The sequence below is a fragment of the Orbicella faveolata genome, unplaced genomic scaffold (assembly GCF_042242905.1).
Source record: "Orbicella faveolata isolate gen_17 unplaced genomic scaffold, um_ofav_v1 contig_12, whole genome shotgun sequence".
Lineage (NCBI taxonomy): Eukaryota > Metazoa > Cnidaria > Anthozoa > Scleractinia > Merulinidae > Orbicella > Orbicella faveolata.
In genome coordinates this window covers 19,446,702-19,466,221 of record NW_028301539.1, presented here as the reverse complement: position 1 = coordinate 19,466,221, position 19,520 = coordinate 19,446,702, and the positions used below count along the sequence as shown (strand labels likewise).

Sequence of the window (19,520 nt, the reverse complement as noted above, 5' to 3'; positions counted from 1 at the left end):
CTCGTTCTCCAGTCATCTCAGCGAAGTAAACCGACGAGTGGTCAGTGCAAAACTTGCTCTGATATTCTCTTCTGTGCTCGAAGTAGAACCAGTGGGAGCCGTTAAGTCTTTCTGACTTTTACGCTAGTTCGGGCAATCTTGCTTCATGCGGCTACAAGCCATAAATAACTGTAGCTCCTTTCAAATTCAACCCGGCATTTCGCATTTTCATCCACAAGCTTTGAGCTCCGCGTTTCGTAATTTCCACTGGAAAAGTGCTGGTTTTCATGAGCCACAATACGGCCGGATTCCTCTGGACTATAAACCTTTACCGTATTTACCCGTGTATAATGCGCACTTTTTTTCCAAAATTTATAGTTCGAAATTTGCACTGCGCATTATATGCGGAACCTTTTGTTTGTTGATTACACCGCTACACTCATTTGCATGAATACACGAAAGAACAATAAACTTGGTTTTAATAGGCTGTGATTAAGACTTTTGTTATAATAAAAACATAACTAACCAATAACAGCTGTTTAAATATGATAGATTAAAACAAATTGTTTTGAAGCATCTTTATTGGAATAATTGTAAACTTACGGGCAATCATGGCAGCAGAAAACACGAAGCGACAAAGTTACACCACAGCGGAGAAGTTGAAAGTTATACAATTTGCAGAACAGCATGGAAATCGCTCAGCCCAGCGACAGTTTGGAATTGCCGAGAGCAATATCCGCCTTTGGCAAAGAAGCAAGGAAAACCTAGAGAAAATGCCGCGACTTCAACGTGCGAATCGTGGAAGGAAAGCAGCTTGGCCTCGCCTTGAGCAAGATCTGATGGCTTGGATCACACAAAAGCGAAACAACGGACTGGCGATTTTACCGGCCATGATCAGGCTAAAAGCGATGGAACTTTCTAAACATCCGCAGTATGACATCGCTGCTGGCGAGTTTAAGGCTTCCAACCACTGGTGCCAAAGATTCATGAAGAGGAATGGTTTGTCGTTGCGACAGAAAACCACACTCGCCCAACGTCTTCCACGGGACTACGAAGAGAAAATCGTGCAGTTTCACCAGTTTGTTATCAGGCAGCGAAGAGCCCACAACTATCCTCTTCATCTTGTGGCAAACATGGATGAGAGTCCAATTCAATTTGACATGCCATCAAATCGAACTGTCAGCACAATCGGCGATAAAACAGTGAAGATTCGAACCACAGGAAATGAAAAGAACCGCCTGACTGTCGTTTTGGCATGCACAGGAGATGGCTCCAAACTGAAACCGCTGGTCATTTTCAAGCGCAAGACCATGCCAAAGATCCAAAACAAACATGGCGTTGTAGTTGCTGTCCAAGAAAAGGGCTGGATGGACAGCGAAATCATGAAAATTTGGATTGAAAAAGTTTGGCGTTGTCGAATTGGAGGTCTAAGTCGGCGAAGAAGTCTACTTGTGTTGGATTCCTTTGAAGCACACAAGACGGAGCAAGTGAAACGTTTGCTGAAATCGGAGAACACGGATTTGGCCATAATTCCTGGCGGGCTCACCTCAGTACTGCAGCCTCTAGATGTCTGTTTAAACAAACTTTTTAAGGACAGAGTCAGGCAAAGGTGGATGGCATGGATGGCTGAGGGAACCCATGAACTGACAGCAACTGGAAGACAAAAGAAACCATCCGAAGAACTCATGTGCCAGTGGATCGGCGAAGCATGGCGTGATATTCCACGAGAAATGGTCGCGAGATCTTTTTTAAAGTGTGGAATCACAAATGCTCTGGATGGTTCCGAGGATGATTGTGTTTTCGACAGTTCTTCAGATGATGAATCTATTTTAGAAGATGAGGTTGTAGAGGAGCTCTTCGCATCTGACTCAGAGTCAGAGGATTTTTACGGATTTTGAGGTACTGTTAACAATCTTAAAATTATCGCTCACTTCGAAACTGTTGTAAAAAACTGCTTTGTGATTCAGGAAAGTTTACCGGCAGGTCAACACAAATTACCTGAGTATTGTAAGCTTAAAAGTTCATGTTATTAAACTGTTGCAATGGAATATACTCATTGTAATGTTTGTCTTTTGTTGAACAACGATTTTTTTGTTTTTTCAAAAATTGTCCGGAAAATCAGGGTGCGCATTATATACGGGTGCACATTATACACGGGTAAATACGGTACCTGCCTTGAGATCCGTATTTAAAAATTAACTTAAAAGCGAACTTTGAAGGCATCATTCTTCTGGAAAGCCGCTCAAACTTCTCGAAACCGAAAGCTTAGCTGAAGTCCAGTTTGTGATTGACAGCTGTCGCTTCGTTAGCCAATCAAATCATTTGAACAATTCTAACAAGGATTGTGATTGGCTTATTTTAGCGTGCTTTATCAGAGAACAGTGCCCGGTTGACGCCACTTTTGCTCGTTTGGAAAATAAAGTTTGGTTTGAAAATTCAGCCGAATGCGTGGGGAAATTATCTGATTCTTTATCATAACACAAATAAAGAAGCCTCGACTGTGCTCTGTTCTGTTGTAAAGCACTTAGGAAGCGGTAGAGCACTCAAGAAGTAGGGAAAAACACTCGACTACATCTCGTGTTTTCCCCTACACTTCTTTCGTGCTCTACCGCTTCCTGCGTGCTTTACAACAGAACAGAGCACAGTCGGGGCTTCTTTATTTGTTAATTGTGTATTGTCGCTGAAGACTCGTGCATTTGGCTCACTGTATAGACCATAACTTACACTACATTTTTAGTACGATATTAAGAAGCGTTCATATCATTATTTTGTATTTTCACCAAACAATAAGTTTCCACTTTGACCGAGAATGATGGCGAAAATAAGTTTTCCATACCATCCAGTAAACCAGCTTGGCATAATAATTCTAATGCCATGATTTCAAAAGGCGTGGGAATGTTAATGCTGAATAATGTCATAACAGCTTTACTGTTAAATAAATTATTGCGTTTAAACGGTCATTTAAAGAAAACATTCGCCAAAGGAAAAATGCATTAAAACATTTTGTAAATGGGTTTAAACATTTTTTTAGCCCGTTTAAACGGTGTTTAAACGCGTTTTGGTCTGAAACGTGAATAAACACGTTTTTCTCTTTTCACCTTTAACCTCTTTTTCCAAAATAGGGTCACATATCTGGTTACATGCTGTAGCCGCTCTGCATGCTATAGACTGATGAAATTTAATTTACCTGCTCTTGTAGTTTGGTGACTGGCGTTCTTGGATCTTCATCATTCTGGAGTGATTGAAGCTTTGCTTTTAGGTTGCTAAAGCGATGTTGGGCAACTTGGTTTTCCTCCAACAGTTTTATTTCCTTTGAAGCGAGCTCTTTAACACGGTCGGAAATCGCTGCATGATGACCTTCCCATGAGTGTTTAGACTTGAAGAGAACTTTGTAAGAAAGAAAAGAGTTGGAAAGAACTGTTTTGTCGAGATGACTCAGCTGTTCGGGGAAGTCGCGTCTTAACAAGAGTTTCCAGAGGATGTTGACCTGGCAAATTTGATTTGCATAGCTGCAAGTCTGTCACAGCCTTGAAACGTCTGACACGCTGAGAAACCCAGCGATAAACAAAAACAAGTCTTCAGGCAAAGTAACAAGAAGCGATAACTCATGGGAAAGCGAAGTGCTTCGCAGTATCGCAGTCTTGCGATTTTTTCCAGCTACTGTCGATCTGTTAATACAGGGTTGTCCTCTTGAATTGACTGAAACGAAATATTTGCTGGCGTTTGCTGGGCCTTCACACCACCAAGTTAAATTTCGTCTACACAAAGCACATAGGTCTTGCTGGCTTTCAATTTCTTTGACGTTGAAGCATTTCCGTACATCTTCCACGATTTCTTCAGAAATACGGAGCCAACAGGCAGTTGTTTTGCTGTTACAAACGTAACATTTCCGTGAAGACATTTCACCACGCAAATTTCCCAAACAAAACAATTTTAAATGGGCTTTGACGTTAAAAATAACCACTTGATTTTATTTGCAACATTCGTCACACTAACAAATTTCCCGCCAAAAGGCGCGCCTGACATTTTATGCGAGCGCTAACTTTTTACATTTTCATGCTGCCATACAAAAGAACAGACTGCCGTCTTTAAGCTGCCCGTGCGGAACACTCGTGTTGGAAGCTTTCGAAGATCCTTCATTTTGTTGTGAGGCTCTCAATGGACACTGCAAGCTCAAGAGAGATCATGCCTACTTTGTCCAAGTTCAAGGCCAGATGGGAGTAACTGGAGCATCCTGGTGTGATTTCATTATATACACCAAGAAAGGAATTTGTGTGGAAAGGATTGTATTTGAACCTGATTACTGGGCAGAATTAAGGCAAAAGCTTTCATCGTATTATCTTACCCACTTTATTAAGCATGCATCAAAGTCAGTGTAACTGCCAGTTTTCAGGGATTTTTACTCGGGTGTTATTCAGTCTGTAAAGTAAGTATTACTACTAATTGTCAATGTTGTATTTACAATTTAGTTTAGGTTTAGAATTTTGCAAAGCAGTTTGATTTGTCATTTCCTCTGCTTCAATTAGTGAATATGAAAAATGGAAAAGAAAAATTAAACTGGTTTGAAAAATGTTAAATCAAAACTAAATTACGGCACGAAGGCCAAAAGTGTAACCACTTTTAATTAGTTTACATTCTTTCATGCATGCAGACTATCCATTCAGAAGCCTATGATAACATTTTTGGCTTCTTATTGGCTTACACAACTCAATGAAAGTATGTCAGACTCTCGGGTTCCTTGTTGTAAATCACACACAATTAGATCATTTGGAGGCTATTTGCTTTCCTCATTTTTCAGTAAAGGTAAATAATTTTTTAGCAGCTTATGTTCTGGCTTTATGATCATTGAAAGGAAACAGCACAAATCAATTTGTAAATAGCTCATTCATTGCAGGCACATATATTCATTCTAGTTATCTGGGCCTTCATTTTTATGCTTTTCTTTTTTGTCAAGTCAACTCCCATTTTTTGGTATATCTTGGTGTTGTTGAAACTCTACCATACAAAAGTATGTTACTTGGTTAGCTATTGCTCCATGGTTTGGGTATTGTTTATGGTATTGCTTTGCTGTAAATCATTAGTTTTATTTATTGCACAAACCACTCGAACAAAACAATAAAATTTTCCTGTGGGGTTTTCATTGTGTTCCCAATCAAGGTTTCATATCATTTTGCCTCAATAGGCAATAAATATATTGTTGCAATTTCCTTTTTTCTAATTTCTATTGACTTTAATTACAAGTTTAAGATGGGAAAACTCTGTTGTTTTCCAAGTGCATGCGTGAAAATGATGTCGATAATACAATAATGGAATCACGATGCTATATAACTTTTACACTGATAATTATGTCAGAGAAAAAGGTGTGGATTATTTTTAAGTTCAACAAGTGCTTGGCTCTGCATGACCCTGTTACAAGACTTTGTCAATTGTATGAAAGTCTGCAAGTCAAAATTGCCTAAACAGTCATAATGCAATGCAACCAGCTTACAATTTAAATCCATGACAACAGTTTTCTCTGCTTTCCCATTTTGACCTGCCTTCAATCTTTACAATTACATGGTTCTGTGACAGGGTAATACAAAGGGGTTATGATAAACAGCATCTCTTTGCTCAAATAAAATCACTGTCCTGGATGAAAACAACATTGCTACTTTAATATATGGTACTGATTCAATAAAACCACCTTGGAAGTGACCATTCAAATTCCTTTTTTTTCCTGGCATTAATTGTACGTATAAGTTTGCCTGTGCTGCTCAAAATGCAAGCTGTTCAGGTATGTAACTATTATGAAGTACCAAATGTTCACTAAACACTAATGATAGGATCTTGGAAATTACAAAGCATAGCACACACACCACATTTGATTTACTATTCCAAACTGGCTTAATGGCATAACCCCGTCAAATATTAAAAAGTTCTTTACTTTGTTGATGGACCTTTCAACATGGATATGCAAACTTGCAATTTCCTGTGTTTTGATAACATCTTCAGCAGACATTTGATCAGACATTCCAAGGAATGGGGGGATATTAAGGGTCACTCCCAGGGGAAGCACATCTTCAATTGTAAAACCCTTGTCGGCCATTACACAGTCTCCATTTTCAAAGGGTAGTTTCAAAAAACCACTGCGTTCCACTATTTCTTTATCAGATATACTGCCAGTGCATAGCTGTCCAATGAATGTTATTGACCCTTTAGGGGAAATTCCAATTAGTCCTTTCAGAGTGGTGTGACTCTTGTACGAGCTAAATAGCTCACTGTTCAACAAAAGGCTGCTTAGCAGTTGGCAGCACACCTCTGTGCAGTTATTTATCACTCTTGTACTGGGGTACTTCTCTTTAAAGGCCTCAGGCGTAGAATCATCCACAGCTTTTCTGGAGGGCCAGATATTGATCTGGCCAAGTTTCAAATACATAAAATTAATCCAAGAAATAAATATTCTACTTACAGTAGACTGTGATACTTTAAACAAGTGTGCAAGATGAACCTCAGCAAAACCTTGCCTCAGTCTGCACATTGCCAGGAAAAATTCTTCTAGAGGTAACAAAGTCCTTGGCCTTCCTTGCTTAACTAAGTTACCAACTGCAGCCTTTTGGGAATCTTCTTGGCCTGACAACCAGTATTTAATATTTTTTCCATTGACACCTGGATTTAAATACTCATATAGAGCCATCATTGTCTGCACATTTGGAAACCCAGTATAAAATGTTAACAATGAGTCGTCTGTTTTGATGTTCTCAAATGAAAACATGTGTTTTTCGAGTTTATCCCAATTTTTGCTTTAAAGATGACACCTCCAATTCTAATTTTTCTTTTATTTCAATAGTTTCGGCTAACAGTTTCTCCAGTCGTGTAATTTCTTGATTTTCTTTGGACTGCAAATCATTTACAGCTGATGGAAATTCTTCCATTTCCGGAGCGAGGTGACTTTCTGTGCTTGTCGTATGGACATGTAAGTTGGATGATTCCTCCACAATTTCCCTCGAACAGGAAGCCTCAACAACTTCAGCGATAGTTTTGCTTATCTTCCGTGACACAGAAGTGGCCGTACTGGAGATACGAGACGTTGGAGGCGGTCGCTTGCGAGGTGAGCTTCGTTTCCAAGTGAAAACAGAAGGAACAGCCCCTTGTCTTAATGAAATCACACCATCTAAGCTCTTCTTCAAATCATCCGGCTTAAAGTGCCGCAAGCATACCTTTGTTGTACTTGATATCTGAAAATCTTTCCCCTCATCTCTCCAAATAGCATGTATCCACTGCTTTCGTGTTTTTTCTTGGGTTGGAAATTTAAAGTAAGATACCTTCTCTCTGGTCTCTTCTTCACGATATCCTTTCCTAGTGCAAAGTGGAACGCAGCAATGCGTTGGCATTTTAGGGGATGCTGAAAAGCACTTCTGACCAAATACCTGGACTGGCCTCTGGTTTTGTCTAATTTTTCGAGAAAAATACAGAAAACTGAAAATAATTTGAGTTTTTCTTATCTAACCACTCGGCATAAATAGCTCTCCACATCTACTCACTTGGCCTTTCTGGCCTCATTTTCATGCGCTCAAATCTAGGCCGCTCCACGTGGTGGCCATTTATGAATACGGTGTATAGGCTGCATGAAAAGACTTGTCTTGCTGAAAGTTGCCATAACTTGGCTTCTGTCTAGTTTCATTTGACCATACTGGAATGTTGTGGTTCTCCTTCCTTAACTCATGTTCAACAGGTAAGAATCAGCTGTTACCAGTCTACACTGTCTTCTTCAAATACTAGCAATACTCTCCTATTAGCAAACACCATGCACACCCTCTCAAAGAACCAGTACCTGTTAAGAAAAAAACTTTCCACAGTCCTTGATAATCTAGGATGTAGATAACCACTTCAACTTTCAGAGTAAAAGGTGCCCTTTGGTAAGCATCATAAAGCTTACAGCCTGTTAGGTATATAAGTTCATCAACCAGAACCTCCAGGTAAGGGTTCAAATGTTTAGGCTCTGCTCCTTTTACCTGGCTGGGGATGATGCCTACAAGAATAAGATTTTCAAAGTGGTTTCTTATTCTCCTTGGTAGATTAAGTTGACCAAGAACTACAGGCCACATGGAATAATTGGTTTTATTTCTACTCCACAGGTTAAGGCCATTAAGACAGGGATAATGGAACACCTCTTGGGTCACCCTGAAATCTGCCATTTGACCCAAATGCTTCTTTCCACTTTGGAGAATCATGGATATCTTGCATCATTTGCTTGGTTTCCAGGCAGGCTTTTTCCCTGTCGTGGTTTTGGAGTAGATAAAATATGTCCTTTGTTCCAAAGCTTCTAGCCAGTCTCAGGCCAAGGGGCAAGTACCAGAAGATCCTTCATGGAACATTACTGTGTTTAAAGCATGGTTCTTTGCATTTAGGGCATTCCGCATGTACTTTGTACTCTCCTCTGAAGAGAACAGTCATTTACACAAGCATGAAATACCAGTTCAGGAACTAGGTAGGGCTTAATGATCACTTTGGTAGGATGTAGGAAGACAATTCCCTTCGGGAAAAATTGAATGCCATATCTGCAAGTTCCTTGAAAAAGCCTCTTTGCTCATAGAGGGATAGGAAGGAAACCAGTAAAATAGGTGAACTAGAGTCTCTAGCAAGGTCCATGTTGAACTGCTATGAAGAGGATGACTATCAGAGGGCATTTCTGACAAATTATATTGCTCTGGTATTGAAAATGTTTCACGTATGTCCAAAGGTTACGTGGTTTCCTCATCTGAATCCTGAAAGTAACTGTGCATGAATGAATTAAAGAAATGACAGCTAATGGTGAGAGCACTCTCCACCTCCCGTGCTTTGTACTCTCATAAAAGCACAATGTTTAGATTGTCAGTTAAGCATTATCAAAGGTTGGTTTCCCAAACTTTGTATAGAATCATTCAATATTATGATGAATGTTACTGTGATTCACAACTTTTTTGCACACAAGTATCAACACAACAATAAATACAATTAACAAAACTCAAACAATACCTCTTCACTGTCAGAGCCAGGCACATCACTTTCATTGTCATAAGATAAGCCGCTCTCTCGATCACCTTCGACCTCGAGAATTGGACTTTCCATGAATTCTTCAATTGGGATGACCTTTAGAGTTTTTAACACACCACATTAATGACAACAACGATTACCAGTGTATATTTACCACATGTACAGGAGAGAGCTTAGATGAATGAAGTTCTCACTCATAGGTTCATACAGTTGCATAATCATGTTCTTTGCACTCCAACACCTTAAGGTGAATTTCTAGCATGTAGAAAACACTTGAATGTAAAAATACCTCGTTTGATGCAATCTTGTCATGATCACCAGCGCACTCAGTTGGATTATTGACGTTTTCAAGGACTGTGTCTTCCGAACGACCAGACAGGTGCAGAGAAACCTTGAATAAGAAAACCCCGCAATACGTTTTGTAAACAACTCATGATCAGGAGGTGGTCCTGCACTATTCTACCAAGTCATTTTGCTTTTATGTGGACAATGCAACAATTTCAGGACTGAAGCTCTCTTTTTTGATACAGCGACAGGAAGGTAAGAGGATGTTATGTTAAATAAATTGTAGATTGAACTTCAAGTGCGAAACAGTTGAGTTTGTGTGTGCATGTGTACATTTCCCGCCAATTAATGGCACCATCGCACTGGCACATTTTATCCAACTTTCAAATTTGATTAAATCGCTCAGAATCATTTCCGCAAAAACTCCTTTGGAGATCAAAAAGAACTACTTATCGCCTTCCAAAAGCCAGATTTTCAGTCAATTATTCCGTATAGCACACAGTTAAATAGCACATTTTGTTTGACCTATTTTCAGTTTGTTAAAAAGTAGCTTGGATAAATTTAATTACATTTTGTAAATAAATAAACAAGAATTGCTCAAATTGCTGTCAACATATGTTTTGATGTTGGTTTTCAAGATTTGATAGTTTTTACAGTCTAGGTTGTTTGATTTTGTGATGTGAAGCTTTGAGCGTCATCTTAAATTTTGAGCTCCAAAAGGGCCATTTTGATGGAATTCAGTTATTATCTATTTTCTTATAAATAAATCGATATTCAGCCAAATGAAGTAAGTTGTGATTTGTTCACACTAAGGCCTCCCTAACCTGAGAATATGAGCAGAATTTATTTTTTGGCTGTTGCCACCACATTTTGAAAATGTTTGATTTTTGGACACATTCACTCTTAAATAGACAGTGAAATGCTTGTACTGCATTCATTGAATTCCAGAAGAAGAGAATCAGATCGAAGAGCTCTCCGTTTGAAATACAACGGAATTAATGTTTTGAAAATGAACTGATTAAATATTTAACACTGCCAAGCAATATATCCAGATTCAATAACTGTTTCTTTCTAAATATTGTAGCTGGAAATTGATGATGAAACCTGTGAGTCTTGCATGTGGACATTCAGGTTGTATGAAATGCCTCAGGTCAATCGTATCTCTGGGAGATAATGCGACCACTTCAGCAGCTCTTTGTCTGATTTGCCGCGAAATTTTTCATTAAGACCATTTGCAAATAAACATAAACCTAGACAAGCTGTCCAAAACTGTAAAGATGAGCTGTTCCAGCCTGCGTTGTGAGTGGAAAGGAACTCTAGAGCATGCCAGAGGGCATGAAAAGAATTGCCTAAAAGCTCTAGTTAGATGCCCACACAATGGCTGCGATCATTTTGCAGTGCGCATAGAAATCAAAGCCCGCTGCAATAATTACGAGCAGAAGAAGATCACATGTCATGGCTGTAAAAAGGAAATCAAGAAGGGTGGTCTGGTCAAGCAACAAGCGGCGGAATGCTATTATTCCCAAGTCGACAGCCCGATTGGTTGTGGCACCAACGTACCAGGGTACAAGCTTAATCTTATCTCCTGACCATAACAAGGCCTCAAAGGAAATATGCACCATACACATCTTGGCAGTTCTTGACACTATTTAAACAATAGTGTTTCTGTTGAAGAATTGAATAGCCTAGTGCAAGACTGACGTAAGTGACTTTTTTGGGTGAAAAATGATTTTTTCGTTCAAAAGCGCCCAAATTTTTGCATGTGGTCTCCAACGTAATAGGAAAACATTGCCCTGTGTTTGTATTCCTTGTTTTTTCGCCCGATGTACAAAACAAAGTGGAAAGTTTACTCACTCAAAGACGGGATCTGGAAATGAATTTCCTCAACTACGTTGTGACATAAGCTTGTGTTTGCATTATTTTGGCGTGCAAGACAACGTCAAGCTTTTGATCAGACAAGTTGAAACCTCACCTGTTGCATGAAGTCCGCTTATTTGACACATATTTGCGCCCGCCTGGCGGTGAAAGGACGTCATTAAGTCCGGAAACCCGTAAGTCACTAGCATATCTCAAAGAAGCGAGATGTGTTGCTGTTCCAAGATCGCTAAGCAATCGAAGGCACACTGAAGCCAGGCGAGGAGTTTGAAAGCACTTCTCATGCAAAAAAATGAGTCGATGGCGAGAAGTGGCCCATTTGCCAAATGTTGCTGTGCAGAACATTTGGAAATAAAGAAGTGCTTTTAGACTCTAAAAAAATCTGTTTAGTCGGCCCGTAGGCCTTGCCGTGTTGAAGTTGCTCAGGGATATCCCATAATAATCTTTAATGCATCTCGATAGGTCTTGTCAGTCAATCTCAGTCGGCAATGGAAAACGTGACAAACTTACATTTTGCTCAGCCAACGGAATATTAATTGAAACAGAATCAACGGAAAAGATATTTTTTTCACTGAAAAAAGTAATGTATTACTTCATTTAGACAAAAATAGCCCTAAGCTCCGATTCTTTCTAGGAAAAAATGGCCAATGTTTTCATGTAAGAGAAATGATTGATCCAAAGTCGCGATTGTTGACCATTGTTGTGTTACAGTGTGACAGTTGACCTTTCGGGAACTGGGGCAAACAAACGCCAATCATATTATGGACTAGCGGCTTTCGATCACTTGCCTTTATTATCATGGAATCCCAATGGAATGATTCGTTTGTGAGGTTAGAAGATGGTGAGAGAAAGAGACAACAGTGTAAGTCTTTTTTCTTTAAATATGCCATTCCTTTTGCTATATATTTTCCATTTGTTTTCGGTTTTCCCACTTAGATTTAGTTCAGTGTTTTCACAAATATACAGGGTATTTAATTATCGCAGAGACGGAGCAATTTCAGATTGACTCAGCCATTCAAGTACTGTAATTCGGAAAAATTGTCTCTCTTCGAATGTCAAGCATTAATTCCTTGTGGTAACATTTCATGAAATATGTTTTATAGGGTATTTGTTGTTCGTCACGCAGTCAAAGTAATGGCAAGCTGCGCTGTTATAGCTCATTGAATTTCAAAATGTTTTACATCGCAGTAGCACCTATGAAATGCCGCATTTCGCTAGTGAGTTTCACTTCTTTTTTTTTTGAAAGAATGCAAGCCAAACTCTTTTTTGTTCTTAAGGAGTTTCATGTTTTCACAGATTGCAAAACGTTTCACGAAATATGTTTCATAAGGTATTTGTTGTTTGTTACGCAGTCAAAGTGATGGCAAGTTGCGCTGTTATAGCTCATTGCATTTCAAAACGTTTTACATCATCGCAGTAGCACCTATGAAATGCCGCATTTCGCTAGTGATTTTCACTTTTTTTTTTGAAAGAATGCAAAGCAAACTCTTTTTTGTTCTAAACGAGTTTCATGTTTTCACTGATTGCAAAACGTTTCACTCTCAGAAGATAGGTAACCACCGCTAATAGACACTGGTCGTTGACTTTATTTAGATTCACAATCATGCATGCTGTGTTTATGAAATGAAGCGTTTTCTTGTTTTATTATTTTCCCTAGGCTAGCACCAAAATAGAACTAACCCTAGCACAAAGTGTTTAGAGACCCTAAGCCCTAAGCCCTAAGCCCTAGCCCTAGCCTTAACCCTAAACCCTAGCACTAAAACGGTAATCCTAACAGTAAATGCTAACCCTAGGCCAAGGGTTAGGGTTTGCTTTAAGGTCTAACGCTAGCCGTGGGGTTATGTTACCTTTACTGTAACTGTCAAGTTATAGGCTCATTTTTCTTTAAGGCCTATGTTCATCCATTTAGTTTTGCGGCCCTGTATTATTGTTTTGAAGTCACCGTTGTCCTAATGTTTCTTTCTTTTTTTCCAGAGGACAAAGTGCAAACCAGCTAAAAAAAATGTACCGGGCTATGCTCTTCTACTCAATTGAAGACGACACGCAAAAATTCGGGCGCTTTTGAACAAAAAAATCATTTTTCACCCAAAAAAGTCACTTACGTCGGTCTTGCACCAAGCCATTCAATTATCGGCTGATAGTTGCAACATGGAAATTTGATGTTCTTGAAACAAATATTTGCCTGAGAAATGAAGCTATCCATTCAGTATGTATGCTATCCATTCGCAGAATCGTCTCTCTACAGATGAACAATATGGTGTCATGTGACCAATTTAAACAAATACGAATCGCAGAAAATTTAGTGAAGTATAATGCATTTTCTTAACTTATGTTACTCTAAATTCTAGGATTCCTTTAATCAATGAAGGTAATTTTTGCTTAGGGACCTAAGATCTACCTAACCCATTTATAATTAGTAAGCTTTAAATGTGTTTTTCAGAGCTCATGTCAAATACATCAGCACTCAGGCCCAATGAAGGCATCAAAATGCCATGTTCCGGGGTGTAAAACAATGACTCCGAGAAAGGACATGAGGACACTTCTATATGATGCTGCCAAGTCTCACTATGACTTACAGCATGGCGAAAGACAGAGATTGCTGGCAACGATGAAAGCAAAGGTAAGGAGTCAAATTGGCATTAATTAAAAAACATGAGTGACAGTAAAAGTAAGATTACTAAAAAGAAAACACAACAACATACAAACACTTGTGCAGGTACCTGATAAGAAGGATGTGAATGAGAAGGAAGATATAGTAATGTTGTTCTCACAGCAGATCGAAAACTTCCATGCTCATTTCACTGCTTTGATGGAAGAGATTGGATCCACTGACAACCAGACAGTTGAGACAAAATGGATACACCTGGAGAGCAATTTTGACCAAGGACCTGAATTTGTTTCTCCAGCTGGCTAGTGCTACCTTTCCAGTCACAGTGGAGTTATGGTGAGCAGATCTTCCTAAATAGTGTCATTGTAAGCTGCTAGCAGTTAGATTTAGTACTAGACTACAAGTAGTCTCTCTTTTTGCTCAAAAATCCATGGGGAAGAACACAAAACAAGTGAGCATGTGAGCGTGATATATGAGTGCCGAGCAGCACGCTCATGTTATTATGCGTTCTTTCTTGCATTCTTCCCCACGGATTTTCAAGCAAAAGAGAGACTCCTCACAGTCTAGTCTAGTACATGTACATTACACTTGATTTAGCCACATTAGCCAAGAGTACTAGTGGGCAAGTTTCATATCTGTATAAATTTCAAAATAGGGACTTCAAGATAAGCTACGGTGAGCTGTTACTGTGGCTACTTTGGCCGCGAGGGACTAGGCTGACAACGCCGTTTTGTATGCAAAACTCAAACAGATTAAGATTTTGCTGTACAGCAATGACGTGTGTAGCCGCAACGTGCCTTAAAAGAATTGCTCCGTTCAAGGACACCAGGGACTTAATTCTACTTCTGTACGACATAGGCTTGATTATTGACAAGGATTTGCTTCTCCTATATCCATTTTACATCTCCCAGAACTTATATTTGCCTCTCAGCTGCTTTTAGAGCTGCCTGCAAATGCAACCACAAAACAAAATAACACCGTATTTAAAGTTCAATTTCAGCATGGGTAGGTTGTCTGTAAAAGGTGATAAGCTTAAAAAATACAAAAACAATGATTTTATCATTTTGAACATTAATAATTAAATGTGTCGCTCATGGTAGATGTTTACATCGTTCAAATTATCTTAGAACAGATTTTATGATTGAGTACTTTATCTCCTAACTAGACTGTTCAAACACTGAAAAAGCAAGAAAATGCAAAGTGAACAGCAGGCTCAAACTCGTATGATGAAGGGTCACAGCAGAATGCAAGGCCTAACTGGAACATGCACTATGACATCACCAGAAGTGATCTTTACTACTTGCCACCTTACTACAGCCTAGGTGAAGTGTGTAAGACGGTGTGTACAAATTCTCTTACATTTTGGTTGAAAATAGTGATCTGAAAATATTTATGTATATAGTGAAGATATAATGAACTAGTTTTCACACATCATCCACATGGCAAGAACAAAGAGGCATGAAATATAGCAGAAATCAAAAAAAACATTCGTCTCTTGAAAATAATTCTGGAGGTGGGAGTGGTGGGCTTTGTCTTTTAACTACTTATTAAAAGACCTCCTATACCGAAACGTTTCTCTGAGCACGCTCTCAGCCCAAAGTGTAATCTTAGTGTTTCACTGTCTCCTCACTATAAAAAATCTTCCATCAAAGATGTTAAGCATGGACCTGAGGTATTTACCGATTTAAGGCAAGCTTCATCAGTAAGAGTAATAAATTGGCTTAAGAACCGTTCTTTACTGGCAAATCCGCTCCACTGTGGAGGATGCAACCAAGCCATGACAATGATTGAAAGATCAAATGTCCACGTCAACGGATACCAATGGTAAGTATAAAGAGAGGCTATGTTAACTTTAGAGTTGTATAATTTAAACCATAACTAATCAGCAGGGCTGCAAGCACGCTAGAATGCTGGGTGTTTCTAGTGAGAGTATAAACGATGCCTAAAGCACGAGCTACAGAATGATTATTCGGGAAAGAAAAAGTCCATAAGCAGTCTAAAGACATGCAGAATATGTACTTAGTATGTGCAAGCCTGCATGCTTCTTCTTTCCCTGAATGATTTGAACTAGCGAATATACGTTGCCTGTTTGACGAAATGTAAAAAAGATTGCTTGGTAGCCTGCTGCACACATGGCAGTATCATACGCTTCATGTTTGCTCCCCTCAAGCTCTCCTTCTCATTTGTGTCACCTACCAAGCTGGGTGGCATGTCACGCAAGTTGGGTACACATGTATTATATGTTAAACCATCAATATGGGTTTCATTATTCCATTGTCATACGTCATACGTCATTTTCAGCCTCTAGTTTTTGAAATACATACTGCATCTTGTGAAAATCTAACCGAACGCAGATATAAGAAGCATGTAAATGAAGAAAACAAACCATGACTCCACAAAGCAATACAGGCAGAAAGTTTTTGCACGTTTTCTGGAGTTTAAATGGAGTAATAGTGCTGGGACTACTGGAACAATAATTGCGGGAATTGCAATCATTGGGATTTCACTTCCTCTATCCTGAAGATCGTGTTTTGTTCTTGCAGGCTAACCACATTGCTATTATATACCAAACGTCCAGAAAACGATATATCTCTGATATGTCATTGCTAAAAACACAGACTAAGTAACTCTTCCCGGAACCCCATGGATAATCTTTTACCGAAAAATGCATTCTGTTTAAAGCTGAAAAGTGAGCCCTTCCGCTTGGCCATAGGAGATGAGACCGAGAACTAATGATATCCGTTCTAAACCCTTAATAGGGCCTCCAAAGGAATTCTGAAATATGTTTCCAGTTTGACACTAATTCTATTCCTTTAGGAGATGCAGCACTTGCAAGAAACTCAGCATCAGAACCAACAGTTTTTTTGCTAAGTGGCCAAAAATCCCTCTGGGGACCTTTTAATGATGAGTAACTTCTGGTCAATGGACCAGAGTCAAAAATCCACAGCTAACATTATGTCCATAAATAACAACCTAGTCTGAACTGTTTTCTGAAGGGTGGATGCATGTTCAGCAGACATTGCAACAAACCCTTTCATTCTGTTCGGGGGAACAGCTCTCGTGAAGTGCAATAAGAACAAATTTAATCAAACAGCAAAGGTCAGTTAGTATACATGTTTTGGTTACGATATTGTTCCTTTTCAAATTTGGTTGACTTCTTTGACAAATAGTTTCACTGATCAACAATCGTTAACTCTATTAGTGCAACAGAGAATGAAGAGCTCCTGACTTGTGGGTCTTTAGAGTCATTTCAACAGCCATGAGGCCTGCAAGGGGTTATTATGAAGTGGTGGTGAGTTGAGATCATGTGATGCTGTTGCCGATTCTTGAAAAAAGTCTGCAACCGGGCAGTGAAGTGTACACCAATGATTGGGAGCCTACAGAAACCTGGACCAACATCTGTCCAAACACATTGCTTGACATCACATTTTTGTCCACGCAGATAAGTCCCTGGACCCAGTAACTAGGGTTCATACTCAGGAAGCTGAATCTGCCTGGGCAAATTTGAAAGGCCCCCTCAAAGGGCGGCGCAGCTTCTCCCACGATGATCTCCAGGCCTATCTGGAAGACAGGATGTGGAGGCAATGGCAACGACTGGATCGCACCATAGCAAATATTTTACTGGTATTGTCACTCCAGTATAGAGACTATATTGTGTACTATATACTTAATTACTGGTCCTGAGGGAAACAGCTTTGTTTTCCTGAGAATGTTGATGTTTCCCAAGATGAAGTGAGAGGGAGGGTGGAGGGAGAAACAAAACTGTTTCCTAAAGGATCAGTAATTAAGTATTTTGTTATATAGTTGGAGTTAAGTGTAGCCTGTGTCACAGTAGTCTGCATGTATTTACTATTTACTATTTACATCTTGTGTCACAGCCACCCTCCCCTAAAGAAAAAAAAAGCTGAGAAGCGTCTACGATTTTTTTCCTTTCACAAAAAGTGCCTGTGACACAGGCTACATTCAATGTAAAGTAATAAATCAAGTAGAAGAAAAAGTAATCTCTGGTTAGCGGGAAAGCGCGCAATAATTTTGTAATAGCAATTTTTAATTTTGCAATTGTAACTGCAATTGTGATTACGTGACCCTAAATCAACCAATAAGAGTGAGCATTAGATTCAAATTAACTCCAGCTATACAACAAGATAAACAAAGCCAGCAACACCTGGAAGGCACTATGCTGGAACCCTCAGGGCAAGACGAAGAGGGGTTGCCCAAGGAACTCCTGGAGAAGGGGCGTGGAGTCTGAAATGAGGAAGTGGGGCCACACCTGGACCATGCTAGGAAGGCCGGCCCAGGACAGAGGCCGATGGAGACCTAAACTGGACAATGGCCTATGCTTCAGCTGGAGCTAAGAGGCAAATCATCATCATCATCATATAACAAGATGCACTTAATGACTGGCCCCACTGGAAACAGAGTTTTGTTTCCCAAGGTCAGTTATGAAGTATTTTGTTATACCTTTTTCAAAAATAGAATAAATCTAAAATGTATGTCATCCTTATGAGTTTTTTTTTGTTAAGTTCTGAGAACTTCATTTTTCTTAATTCTGTACAATCCATAGGTTGTTTTCAAGTTCTTTTTTTAGGCTGCTTTGCTAGTGGACTAAGAGCTTTTTTGCTTAACTTCTTCTGTTATGATTTGAAAGTGTTTCTCTGCGGTCATTACAACGAGCAAGCTATTAGCTTAACTGACACACAAATTTGCTAGATCTTGATCACATTGGAATTGAAAGTTCGAGTTCTTGTTTTCATAGGGTGAGAAAAATTACATGTGACATATTTGAGTTGAGAGGTATAGCAATGAACTTTGCATTCCAGTCCATCACAGGGTTTAGTTACCCTTAGTTTTAAATTTGTTGGTACCCATTTACCGTATTTACCCGTGTATAATGCGCACTTTTTTTCCAAAATTTATAGTTCGAAATTTGCACTGCGCATTATATGCGGAACCTTTTGTTTGTTGATTACACCACTACACTCATTTGCATGAATACACGAAAGAACAATAAACTTGGTTTTAATAGGCTGTGATTAAGACTTTTGTTATAATAAAAACATAACTAACCAATAACAGCTGTTTAAATATGATAGATTAAAACAAATTGTTTTGAAGCATCTTTATTGGAATAATTGTAAACTTACGGGCAATCATGGCAGCAGAAAACACGAAGCGACAAAGTTACACCACAGCGGAGAAGTTGAAAGTTATACAATTTGCAGAACAGCATGGAAATCGCTCAGCCCAGCGACAGTTTGGAATTGCCGAGAGCAATATCCGCCTTTGGCAAAGAAGCAAGGAAAACCTAGAGAAAATGCCGCGACTTCAACGTGCGAATCGTGGAAGGAAAGCAGCTTGGCCTCGCCTTGAGCAAGATCTGATGGCTTGGATCACACAAAAGCGAAACAACGGACTGGCGATTTTACCGGCCATGATCAGGCTAAAAGCGATGGAACTTTCTAAACATCCGCAGTATGACATCGCTGCTGGCGAGTTTAAGGCTTCCAACCACTGGTGCCAAAGATTCATGAAGAGGAATGGTTTGTCGTTGCGACAGAAAACCACACTCGCCCAACGTCTTCCACGGGACTACGAAGAGAAAATCGTGCAGTTTCACCAGTTTGTTATCAGGCAGCGAAGAGCCCACAACTATCCTCTTCATCTTGTGGCAAACATGGATGAGAGTCCAATTCAATTTGACATGCCATCAAATCGAACTGTCAGCACAATCGGCGATAAAACAGTGAAGATTCGAACCACA

At 39.4% G+C, this 19,520-nt stretch overlaps 1 pseudogene across 1 annotated transcript; it reads right to left on the bottom strand.

Moving 5' to 3' along the window:
* Window positions 1-542: 542 nt before the first annotated feature.
* On the bottom strand, window positions 543-18,626 carry LOC110059597 (uncharacterized; annotated as a pseudogene). Its single transcript, XR_016205528.1, has 2 exons — window positions 9,281-18,626; window positions 543-9,087 (listed from the first exon to the last, which is right to left on the bottom strand). The product of XR_016205528.1 is annotated as an uncharacterized LOC110059597 (transcript).
* Between the last annotated feature and the right edge of the window lie 894 nt (window positions 18,627-19,520).